The sequence below is a fragment of the Hemiscyllium ocellatum genome, chromosome 2 (assembly GCF_020745735.1).
Source record: "Hemiscyllium ocellatum isolate sHemOce1 chromosome 2, sHemOce1.pat.X.cur, whole genome shotgun sequence".
Classification (NCBI taxonomy): domain Eukaryota; kingdom Metazoa; phylum Chordata; class Chondrichthyes; order Orectolobiformes; family Hemiscylliidae; genus Hemiscyllium; species Hemiscyllium ocellatum.
In genome coordinates this window covers 50978778-50995635 of record NC_083402.1, presented here as the reverse complement: position 1 = coordinate 50995635, position 16858 = coordinate 50978778, and positions in this window count along the sequence as shown.

Here is a 16858-nt window from a genome sequence, read left to right as displayed (position 1 = left end):
GCCACATGGACCTCAGGTATTCAAGAAGGCAGCTCGCCATCACCTTCTCAAGGATAATTGGGAATGGGCAATAAATCTTAACCTTCTCAAAGGGAAGGGAGGGCAGTAAGTATTGCTTTAATATCCCATGAATGAACGCACCTATACTGGAAATTTCCTTCCTCCTGATGAATTCCTGTTTAGTTGTTGATTGAATTTGCAAATACGCCTTTTTCACTACAGGAATTCAAAAGAAACTAAATCTTCACAGCTATAAATTAATTTTAGAAGATATTAATACCTATTCCAATTTGATCAATTTCTTGTTTTTCATATAATTCTTTTTGTTATGTTTATCTTTTATGATAATTGTATTCCTCTATCACATCAATTGCAATAATCCAAAAAGATGGTCAAATTGAATAAACATTCTGACAACCACTGAAGAATTTCCCCAAACTCACAGCCAGATCTTTCCTAACTGTAAAAATGTAAATAAAGTCAACTGGGACATTTTCAAATGGTAATGTTGCTTTTGCATTCAGTGCTATTTCTCTGAACTACTTTTTAAGACCCAAGGAGTATCCTTTGCTCCCGAGATCCACTGTTTAATCACAAATTAACCTGCATGGAATTGATCCCTCTTTTAAATTATAGATTTATTGTAGTTACTTAGGCCAGTATTAATGACCCCTTTTGTGTTCCCTGTGGTCAGAGCCATGACAAAATGTGAGGGATTCATAAGCACAAAATATGGTAATTGCTGTTCTGATTTTCCTCAGTCAGCACCTTTGAACAGCCCTGTAAAAGGATGAGAGCACATGCATTGCCCTTGACTTGTCCCCATCCATGTGAAATGCCAAGTAGTTCAATGGATTTCAACAGCTGGTGTGTACTCAGTGAACACACCATACAGCTCCACACTGAGTAGTATATATAGATTTGTCAACCAACCAAGTGAGGAGTCAATTAACACCATCCCTCACATGTCAGGAGTTCAAACTACAATCATGCCAGGTGGCTGGCAACAAGCCATGGGTGATTATTATCTGACAGGTTAGAGACTGACTGAGATTATGATAGTTACATTCCACCCTCAAAGTTATTGGTTGATATTTCTCAGCTTCCTCTAAATCAACGGCGATGGTCTAAGAATCAGTAAACTCTGCAAAAAGTATCTGATTAAGGAGGCTGAACATGATAAATATAATCTAAAAATAGTTCAAATTAATTTGTAATATATTACAGAACAAGACATAAATGCTTAATAGAGGAAAGAGAACATGAAAAATTTGAAAAAGGAATGAAGGGCTAGTTTAGCACAAAATCAAAATACTGTAGATCATATAAACTACTTACATTGAATGGTATCTATTTATAGCACCTAATCCATATGAAAATGACTCATTTATTTTGATTTTGCACATACTTATAAATTATATTAGACCTTCTTCAAAGTATAATATAGTGCAATATTATTGTAAAGTTGTTAAATGAAAAAAAATTGTGATAGTAGTAATTAAAATATAGTTATACTGCGAGAAAAGCTGTCTTGTGTTTTAATGATGAATTCCAACAAAAGAATTAGTCATTATTTTGTTTTCGGCGAATGACCAAGCTACTGTACATTTCTGTCACTTCCTGCTTTTGCTATAAAATTTATCCTGAGTGTTCACTAACACCTGGAGTGGTCATTTCTCGATGTCTTTGTTCAAGGTTCCGCTGGATCCTCATCACAGAAAGTAAAGTGAAATGGATGACAGTGGAGCAGCACGTCCTCACAATGTGCCTAAAAGCAATGACATCATTGAAAAGAGATCGCATTCCTTTCAGTTATTGATTCTGTTATTAGAACAGACTATGGTTTCAATTACTTTGTTTATCTTGCCAGCATAAATCTGTACTTTGGTTTTCTGTTACCTGGCTTCATTTTTCTTTTATTAATTTTACATGTACTTGCACTAATAGCAAGGTTAGCAGAGCATTTGAGAGGGCATGTCAGTGTGTGTTGGATAACATCAGCCTCAAAGCACTAAGTTTGTATTTTAGTTAGTGCTCAGGCATGCAGTTGGATGCATCAACTTTACAAGCAGTAAGCACAAGTTAGTATTGTTCTGGCACTATGCCTAAAACATGAAGTAAAGCAATTTTCATTACAAAGTGCAGATACATGACCTTAATTTTGCAGCAAACGAATAAGTAGGAATTTTATTTTGAGAAATAATTTATTGATGCCTTATCCTTCTGAAGAAAATATTGTCACGTATGTCTCTGTCTCTGTGAGGCATCAATAATGCAAAATATTTCTTCCACACCTCGCCTACCAGTATTTTTTTTAAAAGGCAGAATCGTATAGGGCCTGACCAATGTGAGCTATGGTGCAAAATGTGGCAGAATCAAACAAATAATCCCACCCAGGCTTACCTCAAAGCTACAGCAAATCACTGCATCTGTTGACAAAATTCTTGTTGTCAAGGTAGAACTCTTATTGGGCAGCGGTGAGTCACGTATCAGGGGGGATTAGTATTTGTTAGTGAATTTATTAACTGTACATCTCACCTCATTAACATGCAGCCACCTGAAGTCAGGGAGAAGCAGGTATTAAATAAGATGAATGGGGTGAAGTAATTGTTTTTGGTGAAGATGGAATTGTGTCTCAAGTGAACAAGTAGGCAGTTCAAAGGGTATGCAGGATTAGTGGTGTCCAGGGTTGGGCTACCCATGAGGGGTAGAGTTGTAGGCAACAGTGAGTGTGGGAGAACCCAATGATAGGAGGTGGGTAGAGTAGCAGAGATCGAGGGAGCGTGAGGTATCAGAGAGAAGATGGTGGCAGATGCAAGAATGATCTTGACCTTCTTCCTATGGTGTTGGGAATTCCACCACAGTGACTTGGGTGGCATCCTCGGATCAGGCTGGCATGGGCTGGTGTGGCCTCCACTGATGCTCCTGAAGGTAAAGGGCATCTCACCTCTGCATCAGCCTATCAATCAAAATCTCCAGGTCCCTGGCCAGCAAGTGGAAAGCCAGTATTCTCTTCTCTACCATGTCTGAGCAAAATGCCAGGAGCGACACATGGCAGCTGTGACAGTGCTTGTCCAGGTGCACAACAGCCTTGTAAAAATGGTGCTGGTACAAGGGATGATGGTCCACTCTGCTATCCGAACAAATACTGAGGGTTGAAAATAGGTAAGAGAAGCACCGAAAGGGGCTAGAATAGGTAGTTAATGCTGTGAATTTGGTAGGATACTAATTTGCAACAAAGCTCACTGGTCGCATAAAGAGAACTCTCCATGAAACTTGACAAAGTTGACACAGGCAAAAAAAAAGATTGAGCTCTAAATATTTAAGTATTAATGCCAGCTGGTTGAATGATTGTTTAGTAGTAAGGATTTTTGGGGAGAACTGAATGATTAGAAATGTGCAGTGATTGTGAAATGTTTTGGGTATTGTGAAGATGTGACTAATATTATATTAATTCAGGTGTTTTTTTTTATTTATACTGTTGTTTTCCATTAACTTTTTAAAAATGAAGAAATAAAGTCTAGTTTTATATGAATTTGAACTTTATTTCCAATTGCTTATCCATTGTGTAGAACTGACAAAAGGGACAAGATATTAACATAACTTCTTCAAAATATATTTAACTATTCTTGATGTTTAATCATTACAGTGTCACAATCAGTAATCATTGAGGTGCCCATATCTTTTTCACACAAAACTAGATTTCATGTCTTCTGGTCACAAATAAATGGTAATGGGATACATCAATTGTGGCTCAGAGATTTTTTTTTTGTAGCAATGCGCTAGATATACAACACCAATAACATACATTTATAAACAACCTTTTAATGTATTTTCATTTAGCACATGCAATAGCCTCCTCAGTACTGAGCTGAAGGTGAATTGTTGGGCATTTATTTTATTGAAATATCAGATCCTGAGTTATCTTGCTGAGCAGCTAGAGAGAGGGTAGACAAAATTTTCCCATTTTGTGGAGTTGCTGATATTGTACACACTTCATCTGAGGAAGGAGCAGTGCTCCAAAAGCCTGTGATTTTAAATAAACCAGGTGTCATGTAACTTCAAAATTTTCCCAGACTCTGAACCATGTGGGCAATGTTGATTCAGTTAAGAAAATATCGCAAGATTGGTAAATTGAGATTCTCAACATCAGGAAAAGGAAGTCGGATTTTGCCCATAATGTTAAAACTGCAAAGTAAGAATTTTGCAAGTGAGTAATGGAAAGCCTATTTGCATGCATTAACATTTTTGTTTTGCACATTGGCATCTCCATTTAAACTTATAGGTTCACAGCACATCTGCAGAGCCTTGTATTTTAGAGCAGGCACAAAGCTAGGCAGTCAGTTCTGTTTGCCAACAATAATCAGTCAAAGGGTCAGATGTGTTGATATATGGTACTATAATACATCAATGCCTCATCTGTAGCATGTGTCATCAAGTTATGTGGCAAGCACACTGAATGTGTTTCAATAAAAGGTCATACTTCGAAATCGAAAGTGAGTAATCCTTTGTCAATTATGGGGACTGCTGTCAGTAAAGGGGTCCCAGCGCACTCAGTTCAGAGCATGGCCTGATCTCAGCCTGGGAATTTGGATAGCTCCCATTATATCTTGGCATGGTCCTGGGGTTCACAGCTGGAGCTAAGGGAGCTGACAGCCCTAAAGTGAATTTTGTTGTTCTTGGAGTTTTGAACAAGCGACTGCAGGAGGTGTTTGTGAGTTGAGGGCCAAATATTGATGGATGCACACTCACACACCATTCACAGGTTTGGGGGTATGGTGGAAGTGGAGAGACCATGCACCTCTGGAATGTCTTGAGGAGACATCAGAGACCTGTATATGGTTTCAGATCTGGCTTGATACCTACTAGCATAACCATTTGCCTCCTGAGGCAGGGGTATTTGAAGTGAGAACATGTTCCTTTATCCACATGTTACCTTGCCGGTGGCACTGAGCATCAATGGGTAAAGTGATGGAGTGCAGGTTAATGTACATTCTCACCGGACACTAGTATACTGGACCTGGCTCTTCATGGCAGCTGCCAAACTGTCCATGCAGACAGCCCGACATATGCATGCCAGAGCTAACACTGAACAGATAACATTGATGCACCTCTCCAACCTTTGATCCAGTTTTCTGAGTGTATCCAGGAAACCTGCCTGTAGCTCCTCTGTCAGGGTGCACGTTTTGCCTCAGTTATTAATGGCTCAGACTATGGGGTCCTCTGGTGCCCAAGGCTGATCATGTGCCTGGTCTCTGGCAAGCCTCTGAGTGCCAGTGATCTGGGGCCTTTCTTCCTCAGCCAGCTCTTGAAGCAAACCAGAATCTGCTCACCAGAATGCTCTCCCAAGACTAATAAAGTAACCCCCAAGGTGTCAGTTTCTGAATGGTTCAGACGACATCCTCTAAGGGGGTCTGTGACCTCTTGCTCAGAAATGAAGGAGGAGATCATTTTGGAAGGAGGTACCACTCTCTTCAGCAGAGACTATGTGAATATCATTCATACCTGCAGAAGCAAAGAAGTAATGAGTTGAGCTATGGGATAGAAATTTGGCCATGTTGTGAATACATTATCAGTGGTAATAATGAGAATACGGCACAGCTCTTACCAATGACTCTCACTTGGTTGCTCGGAGATGGAAGTCACAACATCTCCCTATGAGTGTTCTTGAACTTCTCCTATGAAATCAAGGATCATCTCCTCATATGGAGCAAGGGGATGAATATTGGGCAACTCACAATCTCTATTGTGGGCCATTTCGTCCAAAGGAGGATTGAGTGCGACAAAAGTTGTTGGCACAATTGTTATGTTGTTACAGTTGCAGGAAAAGTGTTAAGGCATTCTGCTTGAATAAAAAGGTAGCATAGAGATCAACAGGGTAAGGAGTCTGAGGAGGGGGTTGGGATGGCTGAGTGAAAGTGATGGACGTTGCTACATTTTATAGTGAGAGTGGTACACGATGAGTCTTCCTTACTGTTTAGTGACATAGCAGAGTTAGAATGCGTGTTAAGCAGTAGGGAGAAGATGGTGGCACTTACCTTGGCAGAGCAGAGAAGATCATTATTCTTATTCCTGCATTGTTGCCCATCCTTCCAGATCTTGGACACCACATTGGCCTAGATAGCTATTTTGGAGCAGCTAGCAGGTTGTGGTCTTGTGATTTCCTCTGACAGTTCTGAGAGAAGAGGACAGCCTTCCAATCTACAACCCCATCCACTGGACATCCAGACCCCTAACAGCAAATGGGAAATGCAAATGTGCCTCTGTTGTCCTTCTGCAGAGTTATTCTTATCATTATGTTTACTGTAAAAGGCATCTTCTGACTTATAGTATTTGAACTAGTGGCACAGCTCAGATGTAAATCTGGCCCTTTGACTAGACACCCAGAAGATCCCAGCAGTGATGAGTACAGACATGTGAGAGCAGTGTTGTGACAGTGAGGTGGACAGGGAAGAGTTGCATGAGATACCTTTGTAGAGCTCACACACTGTGAAACTTCTCAAAATTGGTAGGTATACATTGGGAAAATTTATTCCAATGCATTTTCTTTTGGGAGAACTAAGAGACACTGGCTAAAAACGAGCAATCATCCATTTAAACGCAGAATATTCCATGTTTTACAATCATGGGCTGTGAGACTTTGAAACTCTCTTCCTAACGTGGCAGTGGAAGAAGAATCATTCAATCTTTTGAAAGCAGAGGTTGGAAGGTCCTTGGTTATCAGTGGGGTGGTGGGAATGTGGATTTGAAGTTACAATTGGATCAGATGTGTCCTTATTAAATGGTAGAGCAGGTTCGAGGGACTGAATGCCTTAATCCTGATCCTTGTTGGTCTGTTCAAATTAAATCAGTAAAGAGGAAGCATCGTGGAAAAATCGACATAACATAAGATCCAGGAGACTCACTAAGACAGTAAAGCCACAAGACTCCATAGTTTTAAACAAATCAGAGTACTTTATTATACAAATTAAACTATAATACAATCTGCAATAAACATGCAATTCAAGTCTAACATCCAGATATTAACATTGGGTAAACATGGGTAATATACAGTGATTGAACTACATACAGTACACATTAAATAGCAAGTACAATCAAGACAGATCCCCCCCATGGATTTCTCCTATAGTAAATTCTGAAGACTTTAAAAATGTCTCATCAAACCTCATTAAACTTCATAACAGATTACAACTCTTCACTTTTGCTGATCCAGCTATTAAGGTTCCTCTCAAGTGCTGTCCTTGATGGACTGCCTCAGTGACTGTTCTGGTTAATCACACTCATGTCATAGATTCATGCTCCTTTAAACTTGAAAAAATTTATTCCAGGCGAACTCCATCTTTTCACAGAAAGCTAACTTCACCATCTCGATAACTTTCCTGGGTTTTCCCTGAGTTCCAATCTTGCTCAGCTGTATGAAGATAAATACTGCTCGTGGTATTTCATTAGTCTCACAATTCCACTGATCTATTATTGATACCTGCCCTCTTGTGAGTTACCACAACTTCAATGACTTTTCATAAGCCCTGACTGCAACGACTAACTCCTATAACTTGGTCTGAATTTTAACAACACAAAGATACCCAACTGCCCTGGAATAGATCCCCAATTGTACAATCTCTTGGTATTTCAGTTGCTTTTTCTATATCATTTTGAAAAATCAACACTTCTAACATGGAGTATGCCTCTTCTCTGTTTCTCAACTCGCTGTGAATTACCTCAGAACAGCTCTTCAGTGACCCTTTGTCTAGCTAGAGGGATCTGTAAAACAAAATCCTTGTAATAAGCTCCTCCCCTTTTACAGGGCAGGTTTAAATGTTGCCGCCTGACAATTCTAGAATTAAGTGCACTGTACATGCTACATCTTAAAGAAGATGCTCTTTCCTGGTGTAACTGGGCAAACAGGAATTGTATTTCATCACACTATCGACTCCATCTCAACCCCTCATGGTTTTCAACAGTGTGATCAAATTTTTTCCCAATCTTCTCCATTCGAACTCAGCTTCTCCAATCTGTGCTGAACTGATGTTCCTCACGCCTTAAGTCATTCTAGCAAATTTAATATTCAGATAAGGCATTTATATGCTCCCTAAAAGGCAGTCTAGAAATGAGTACTTTATTTGTGACCAAACTAGTAGTTTGTGGAGCTTTATCCTAATTTCCTTGCCTTTACATTCTTTACCTTTCTTTGTAAAGCCGAGGACTTGGTATGCTTTTTAAATTGCTTTCAAAACCTGCCCTGTCACCTTCAACAATTGTGTGTGTGTATGCCCCTCAATTTATCTGTCCTTGAATTCCCTTTAATACTATATTTTGTATTATCTATTCTTTGCACCAAACTGTATCACTTCACATTTTGCTGCATTAAGTTCCTGCTGCAATTTGTCCAACTATTTCACCAGCCTGTCTATGTATTGTTGATGTCTAACACCATACTTTATATTGCAAGTGTTGTGCCATCTACCCTGTACAGTAAATCACTTGATCTAAAATGAACCATTCAGGAATATCATGCGTATTTTACACCAATACAAAAAAAAACTGTCACTCAATTTCTTATCCATTCTGCTAGTGTCCCTTTTATTCAATGGGCTTCAAATGTCCTTGTCATTAGTTTGTTAAATGTGATTTGGCTTAGACAATTCAGTGCTGACCTCCCTCAAGTAATCCAGATTTTCCAAGCGACTGTTAACTTTGGCCTAAAATCTTCCCTACCACTAGGATTAAATTAGTTCACCAACAATTGAATTGAATTGAATTTACTGTTACGTGTACCAAGGCACAGTGAAAAGCTTTGTCATGCGAGCAATACAGCAGATCACAGAGTTAAGTAGCGTAGATAAGTAAATAACAGGTAAACAGCAGCAAAAACATAACACAGGTACAGACAAATGTTAAGAGTTTGTGTCTCCATTCAGTATTCTAACGACAGTCGGGTAGAAATTATTTCAAAACCAGCTGGTGCGTGTGTTCAGGCTTCTGCACCTTCTCCCTGATGGTAGACGTTGTACAAAAGCATTGCCAAGGTGGGATGGATCTTTGATAATGCTGGTGGCCTTTCCTTGACGGCATGCCTGGTAGATAGATTCTATAATTGGGATTTGTGATTGTCCGGGCCAAGTTTACCACTCTCTGTAACTGCCTCCGATCTTGAATGGTACAGTTGCCACACCAGGTAGTGATACATCCAGACAGAATGCTCTTGATGGCGCACCTATAAAAGTTGGCAAAGGTATTCACCATCATGCCAAATGTCCTCAGCTGTCTGTGAAAGAAGAGATGTTGTTGGGCCTCTGTAACCAGTGCATCCACATGAAGAGTCCAAGAAAGCTTGTTGTGGATGACCACTCCCAGGAGCTTGACACTCTCCACTCATTCCACCTCCGTGCTGCTAATGTGTAGGGAGGCATAAGTAACATCCCGCCGAAAGTCAATAATGAGTTCCTTGGTTTTGCTGGCATTGAGAGCTGGGATGTTCTCAGTGCACCATTTTTCCACCTCCTATGTGTAGACTGTTTCCTTGCCATCTGAGATTCGACCGACTACAGTGGGGTCATCAGCGAACTTGATAATGGCATTAGTCTGATATTTGGTGATGCAGTCATGGGAATACAGTGAGTACAGCAGGGGGCTGAGTATGCATCCCTGGGGGGCTCCAGTGTTGAGTGTTAGTGAGGACGAAATATTGTCCCCAATCTTCACTGATTGTGGCCTGTGGGTCAGGAAACTGAGGATCCACTTGCAGAGAGTGGGGCTTAGTCCAAGATCACAAAGTGTAGTAATCAGTCTTGAGGGGATAATTACTGAATTCATCGTAACAACAATATTTTTTAAACAAAGATGTACGGTTGCAATTTGCTAGTCCTCTGGCTTCATTCCCATATATAAAGTGGATTCGCAGATTAGGATCTCAGTATTTTCCACCCTTATTTCTTTTAACAATGAAGGATGCAGTCCATCTCAACCTAGTGACTTATTTACTTTAAGTATACCCAAACTTGCCTGTACTTCTCTTTATCAATATTTAGCTCATTCACTATCACAACTATTTTCACCCATGATCTTGGCAACCTCTTCTTTGGCAAAGACAGATGAAGAAAACTCATTTAATGTTACAGTCATGGTACTGGCTGTATAAGTAGACCTCCTTTCTGTTCTTTAACCAGCCACACCATGATTTGCCCCAATTTTGTTTCCTCTCTATGTTTAAATACGGAAAGAAGTCATTTTTGGATTTCCTTTGATGTTAGTTACAAGTCTATTTTTATGTAAGTCTATGGGTGAATGTGCCTTTGCAGCATTATGTTTGCAGATACATTCTATTTTGCTCAAAAAGCGCACAATCTGCAAGCAGTCAATCCATATAGCATTTTATAAATTCCTACTTTGGAAGTAGAACCAGTCTGACTCAAGATTGGAATACTGACAGACTCTAACCTCACACTTCTAATGCATTGTCTGAGCTGAACCTTTCTTTTATAAAACCTTAAGTTATCTCAGGAACGATACTTGAAAGAAATTCTGAGATTTACATATTAATGAATCAAAACCTGCAACCTATTCTAAAAAATGAAAGATTTAACAGCAATCTAAGTTTGTTCAATATATCCTATCTGTTGTATGACACTATGATCTTTTGCTATAAGTTCTGTGTCTTACAATCCTGCACCACTAGGTACCTGAAGAAGAAGCAGTGCTCTGAAAGCTAGTACTTCCAAATAAACCTGTTGGACCATAACCTGATGTTGTGTGATTTTTAACTTTGTCCACCCCAGTCCAACACCGGCACCTCCTCATCATGATCTATAATGGGATAAGTGATGTTCTCTGTTACTGTATCAGCCTTTCATCTCACAGTAACTTCTGTGTAAATTTGCTCCTCCAAATCCTTTTCACTAGTTGATGCATTACAGAATACTGGGAGAGAGTGAGGACTGCAGATGCTGGAGATCAGAGTCAAAAAGTATGGAGCTGGCAAAGCACAGCTGGTCAGGCAGCATCGAAGAGCAGGAGAGTTGCCATTTCGAGCATAAGCTTTTCATCAGGAATGTCATTACAGAATACACCCAGCAGTGTAAAGGCACTACAATTATATCTTAACTCTAACCAAATAGTTTATGTCCTTGAGCCCATGCAGCACTCTAATATTCGCTTTAATCAACACTGTCATTTCCCTACTCTCCTTCTGTCTTTCTTCTCCTACATTGAACTCCTTGAATCCAAGAATGTTTAATACCAACTCTATTCATTTTTGTAGCGAAATCTCCCAAACTGCAGCTCACTCAACTTCATTTGTACGAAGCCTGAGTCTGAATTTAACAGGTGCCTTAGGCCTCCCCACACAAACACACGGGTTATACCTTTAAGTGGTGAAAATGAATATTTCAGCTTTTGATTATTGTGGTCAGTAAAAAGATAAATTAAATCTTCGTTGTAGCAGTATTGTGATTACTCATGATAATGAATTAGGTGGACTTTGGTCATTTTTTTCCATTTGGCAATTCTGCTACTTAATGTTCCTAGTCCTTTAAGTCACATGCAAAATAACTTATTAAAATTTATCTTATTATTTGGAAATTGCAGGGCCAAATACGATTTTCTTGATTTGATGCATTTTTCATGCACGATCTCCTGACAGTCAGCCTGGGGAATAGAATGCATAAATGGTGCAACAAATTTTACTCTGAGCTATTTGTATAAATTGTCTTAGTCTGTAAAATATGTAGGTATTATATTTTCTGATTTCCTTAGCTTTTCTGTATAATAAAGAAAAATGATCTGATACTGGCAGGATTTGATTGAGTGAAGCAGAATTGGATTGTGGTCTCTCTTTTAAGACGGAAATGAGGAGAATTATTTTCTCTCAGAGTGCCATTACAGTGTGGAATTCTCTTCCCCAGAAGGGGAGGCTGGGTCTTTCAATTTATTCAGAGCTTAGTCTGATAGATTTTTGATAGACAGGAGAGTCAGGAGTTATTAGGGGCGGACAGGAAAGTGAATCTGAGATGAAAGATAGCTTTCCACACTCAGATTTGTGAAATCAGAATTAAAAAGGTATGGCGTGAACAGAATAATCAGAACAACAGGATTCTTTCAATCACTCAAAATCATTGTGTTGAATTATCTGAAATCTGATAGAAAGGTTATACTTGGTAATCACTAATTACAGATATCAATTCTGCAACCCAAGACCTCATCCTGGTGGACTCTAAATTTTGCCACAGAATCACCAAATCAGAGAAGAGTCACAGGGTAAAAAGAGGCTGGTTAGTCCATCATGTCCTTACTGGTTTGCCACATGAAAATTCCATTCCCTTGTCTTTTGTCTTGCCCACTATTACAAATAATCTTCTAATTGTCTCTTGTTGCCTCAATGAATTCTCCCTTCACAAGGGAGAACTGAACAACTCATTGTGGAAAAAATGTTTTTGGACGTCTCATTTGCTGCGTTTGCAAATCACTTTAGTCTATGCCCTCTTGCGCTCAATCCGATAATTTGTTCTTCTATGCTCATTTCAGATACCTCATAATTTTGTGAATGATGGAGGAAGCTGGCACATCATTGCAAAAGACAAGGCTGAACATTCCAACAATCTTCAGTCAAAAGTGCTGAGTGGATGATCAATCTCGGCCTCTTCCAGAAGTCCCCAGCATTGCAGGTGCCAGCACTCAACCAATTCAATTCACTCCATCTGATATCAAGAAACAGTTGGAGGCATTGCATGAAGGCTATTTGCCTTGACAGCATTTCAATAACAGTACTGAAATCTTGTCCTCCAGAACTTGCTGCATTCCTAACCAAGCTGTTCCAGTACAGTTACAACACTGGCAACTACCCAGTAATGTGGCAAATTGCCCAGTTATGTTCTGCACACAGCAAGTGCACAACAAGCAGGACAAATCCAACATGGACATTTACCACCCCATCAGACTACTCTCGATCATCAGTAAAGTGGTGGAAAGTGCCATCAATAGTGCTATCAAGCAGCACCTGCTCAGCAATAACCTGCTCACTGAAGCCACGTTTGGATTCTGCCAGGGCCACTCAGCTGCTGATCTCATTCCAGCCTTGGCTCAAACTGGGATAAAAGAACTGAATTCCAGATCTGAGATGATATCAAGCCTGCATTTGATTGAATATGACATTGAGGAGCTCAAACAAAGCTGATATCAATGAAAATCAGGTGAAAACTCCTCGCTGTTTGGAGTGATACCTAGCACATAGGAGAATGGCTTTGGTTATTGGAAGTCAGTTTTCTCAGCTCTAGTCTCTGCAGAAGTTCCTCAGCATAGCATCTGAGATCCAAAACATCTTCAGCTACTTCATCAATGATCTTCCCTCCATCACAAGGTCAGAAGAAGGAATGCTTTCTGATGATTGCACAATGTTCAGCCCCATTGGCAACTCCTAAGATGCTGAGCAGTTTGTCTTCAACTACAGCAAGACATTAACAGTATCCAGGCTTAGGCTGAAAAATAGCAAATAAGATTCAAACTACACACAAAAAGCAAACAACGATGGATGCTGTAAATCTGAAACGAAAACAGAAACTCAAATTTTTGGGAAACTCAGCAGGTCTGGCAGTATCAGTGGAGAGAAACCAGAATTTTCTCGACATTGACATCCAATGATGTGACCATCACAGAATCCCCCGCTATCAAGCTCCTGGGCATTTACCATTGACTATAAAGTTGTGTGCAGAACATACCTTTTAAATACAATGGCTAATAGAACAGTTCAGAGGCTAGGAAATCTGCAGCAAGTAACTCATCTCCTGACTCCCCAAAGTCTGCCCACCAATGATGAGGTCGAAGTTAGGATTGAAATAGAATACTCCCCACTTATCTGAATGAGTACAATTTGAATAATATTTAAAAAGGTTGAAGCCGTCCAGGACAAAGCAGCCTGTCTGACTTGCATCACATCCACAAACATTGACTCCTTCCAAATGTTCAGTAGCAGCAGTGTTTACCATCTAGAAGATGAACTACAGAAATTCACCATGGCACCTTCTAAATCCACAACAAATAGCATTCGGAAGACAATCGAAACAGATAATGGGAACACCACTATCATCTGCAAATTCTTCTTCAAAACACTTACGATTAGAAATATTTCTCCAGTGGCAAAGGGTCAATATCCTGGAATTTCTTTCCGAACAGCACACCATAATCTCTCAAGGGCAACTATGGATGGGCAATAAATGCTATTTCAGCTAGCAACACCCACATCCCACGAATCAATCATTTAACAACAGCTTTTTCCACCTGCTCTGCCACCTTTCATGATCCCTGCACATACCCTTCAGGTCTCTCTGCTCTTGTACCTCCTTTAGAATTTTATCACTATTTTTTGTTGTCTGTCCAGGTTCTTCCTACTAAACTGCATCACCTTGCATTTTTCCAAATTGACCTTCGTCTGCCACCAATCTGCCCACTCCACTTACTTGCCTATGTTCTACTGGGAGAAAGTGAGGACTGCAGATGCCGGAGATCAGAGCTGAAAATGTGTTGCTGGAAAAGCACAACAGGTCAGGCAGCATCCAAGGAACAGGAGATTTGACATTTCGGGCATAAGCCCTTCTTCAGGATTCCTGAAGAAGGGCTTATGCCCGAAACGTCGAATCTCCTGTTCCTTGGATGCTGCCTGACCTGCTGCACTTTTCCAGCAACACATTTTCAGCTATGTTCTACTGGGGCTCCACACTGGCATTCTCAAAGTTTGCAATGCTTCCATGTATGTACCACAGCTTTAGGCTTGTTATGAGACAAGGACACAAACACAAAATATGTGATCAGCACAGTTTTGAGTTCAGCCTCACTTACCTGCCCTGTTCAGGTTTACTGTCATTAACCAGTGTGACTACCTTGCTTATCAGGCTTGTTGGTCTGATTGGGCTTTGTCTCTAACACTACAAGCATTTAACAATGAGCCAGACTGTATATGACTCAGGTATTTCATGAACTGATCAACATGGAAAGGCTCCAACTTCTAACGGTCTAAGCATTTTTTTAAAAAAACAGTTCATTTTCCAATGGAATCAAGTTAATGAAGATGTTTGTACTCAACAGAGATTGGAAGAAGAAGTCTATTCTGCCAAATAGTTGGGCTTGTTGTTAGTTAACAAGATTTTTAGTAAACAAGATTGTGCATTTGAATGGAATTTCAGTGACCTGGGGTGCTAATGAGTCATCGTGATGTGCTAGCTAATTAAAAATTTCCTAGTCATTTATAATACAGAAGCTAGACCCACCTGAAAACATATTATATGGGGACTTATTGACAAATGTTTAATCTGCTGATGGGTAAGTGAAACTTTGCATCCCACCAAATAACAGAGAGACATCTATGTGAAAAGGTTGCATCTAAGGTTTCTTTTAAATCTTGCCCCTCTCACCTAAAACCTATGCCCTCTAGTTTTGGACTCCTTTTTCCTGGGGAAAATGCTTCGGCTATTCACCTTGTCCATGCCGCACTTGATTTTAGAATCTCTTTGCTCGAGAGATGGATAGTAATTCAACTTTCAGAGATCCACTCCATGTCAAGCATGGGGAAAGGCAAAGAGATGATCTGTACTACCCACTACTGTTAATACAGAAATTGAACACGAACCATTATCATCATTCTGTATAATAATCTCGCTAATCACCTAGCCAAACACACAAAACAAATAAACACAGAAGGGCTAACCACAATCCTTCTTCAAAATTGAAAACATGAAAGGGATTCTGTGGAACCCCAAAACAGATGGAGATCCCTGTCAATGTGTTTGAACAAATTAGCTCCAGATTAGCTACTCATACCTAGGAAGGTACATGTATTTTGTTTAAGGAGGTTAAGTCATACAACTCATGTTGCTAGGGAGGAGGATGGGACAAATCTGCCGCATCTGCTCCCAGGAGGACCAGTTCCAATACAGTGCAGCCCAGATGGCCTCCTTCTTCAAGGACCGCAGATTCCCCCCAGACGTGATCGACGATGCCCTCCACCGCATCTCCTCCACTTCCCGCTCCTCCGCCCTTGAGTCCTGCTCCTCCAACCGCCACCAAGACAGAACTCCACTGGTTCTCACCTACCACCCCACCAACCTCCGCATACAGCGTATCATCCGCCGTCATTTCCGCCACCTCCAAACGGACCCCACCACCAGGGATATATTTCCCTCCCCTCCCCTATCAGCGTTCCGCAAAGACCACTCCCTTCGTGACTCCCTCGTCAGGTCCACACCCCCACCAACCCAACCTCCACTCCCGGCACCTTTCCCTGCAACCGCAGGAAATGTAAAACTTGCGCCCACACCTCCTCCCTCACTTCCCTCCAAGGCCCCAAGGGATCCTTCCATATCCGCCACAAGTTCACCTGCACCTCCACACACATCATCTATTGCATCCGCTGCACCCGATGTGGCCTCCTCTACATTGGGGAGACGGGCCGCCTACTTGCGGAACGCTTCAGAGAACACCTCTGGGACGCCCGGACCAACCAACCCAACCACCCCGTGGCTCAACACTTTAACTCTCCCTCCCACTCCACCGAGGACATGCAGGTCCTTGGACTCCTCCATCGGCAGAACATAACAACACGACGGCTGGAGGAGGAGCGCCTCAACTTCCGCCTGGGAACCCTCCAACCACAAGGAATGAACTCAGATTTCTCCAGTTTCCTCATTTCCCCTCCCCCCACCTTGTCTCAGTCGGGTCCCTCAACTCAGCACCGCCCCCCTAACCTGCAATCTCCTTCCTGACCTCTCCGCCCCCACCCCACTCCAACCTATCACCCTCACCTTGACCTCCTTCCACCTATCACATCTCCATCGCCCCTCCCCCAAGTCCCTCCTCCCTACCTTTTATCTTAGCC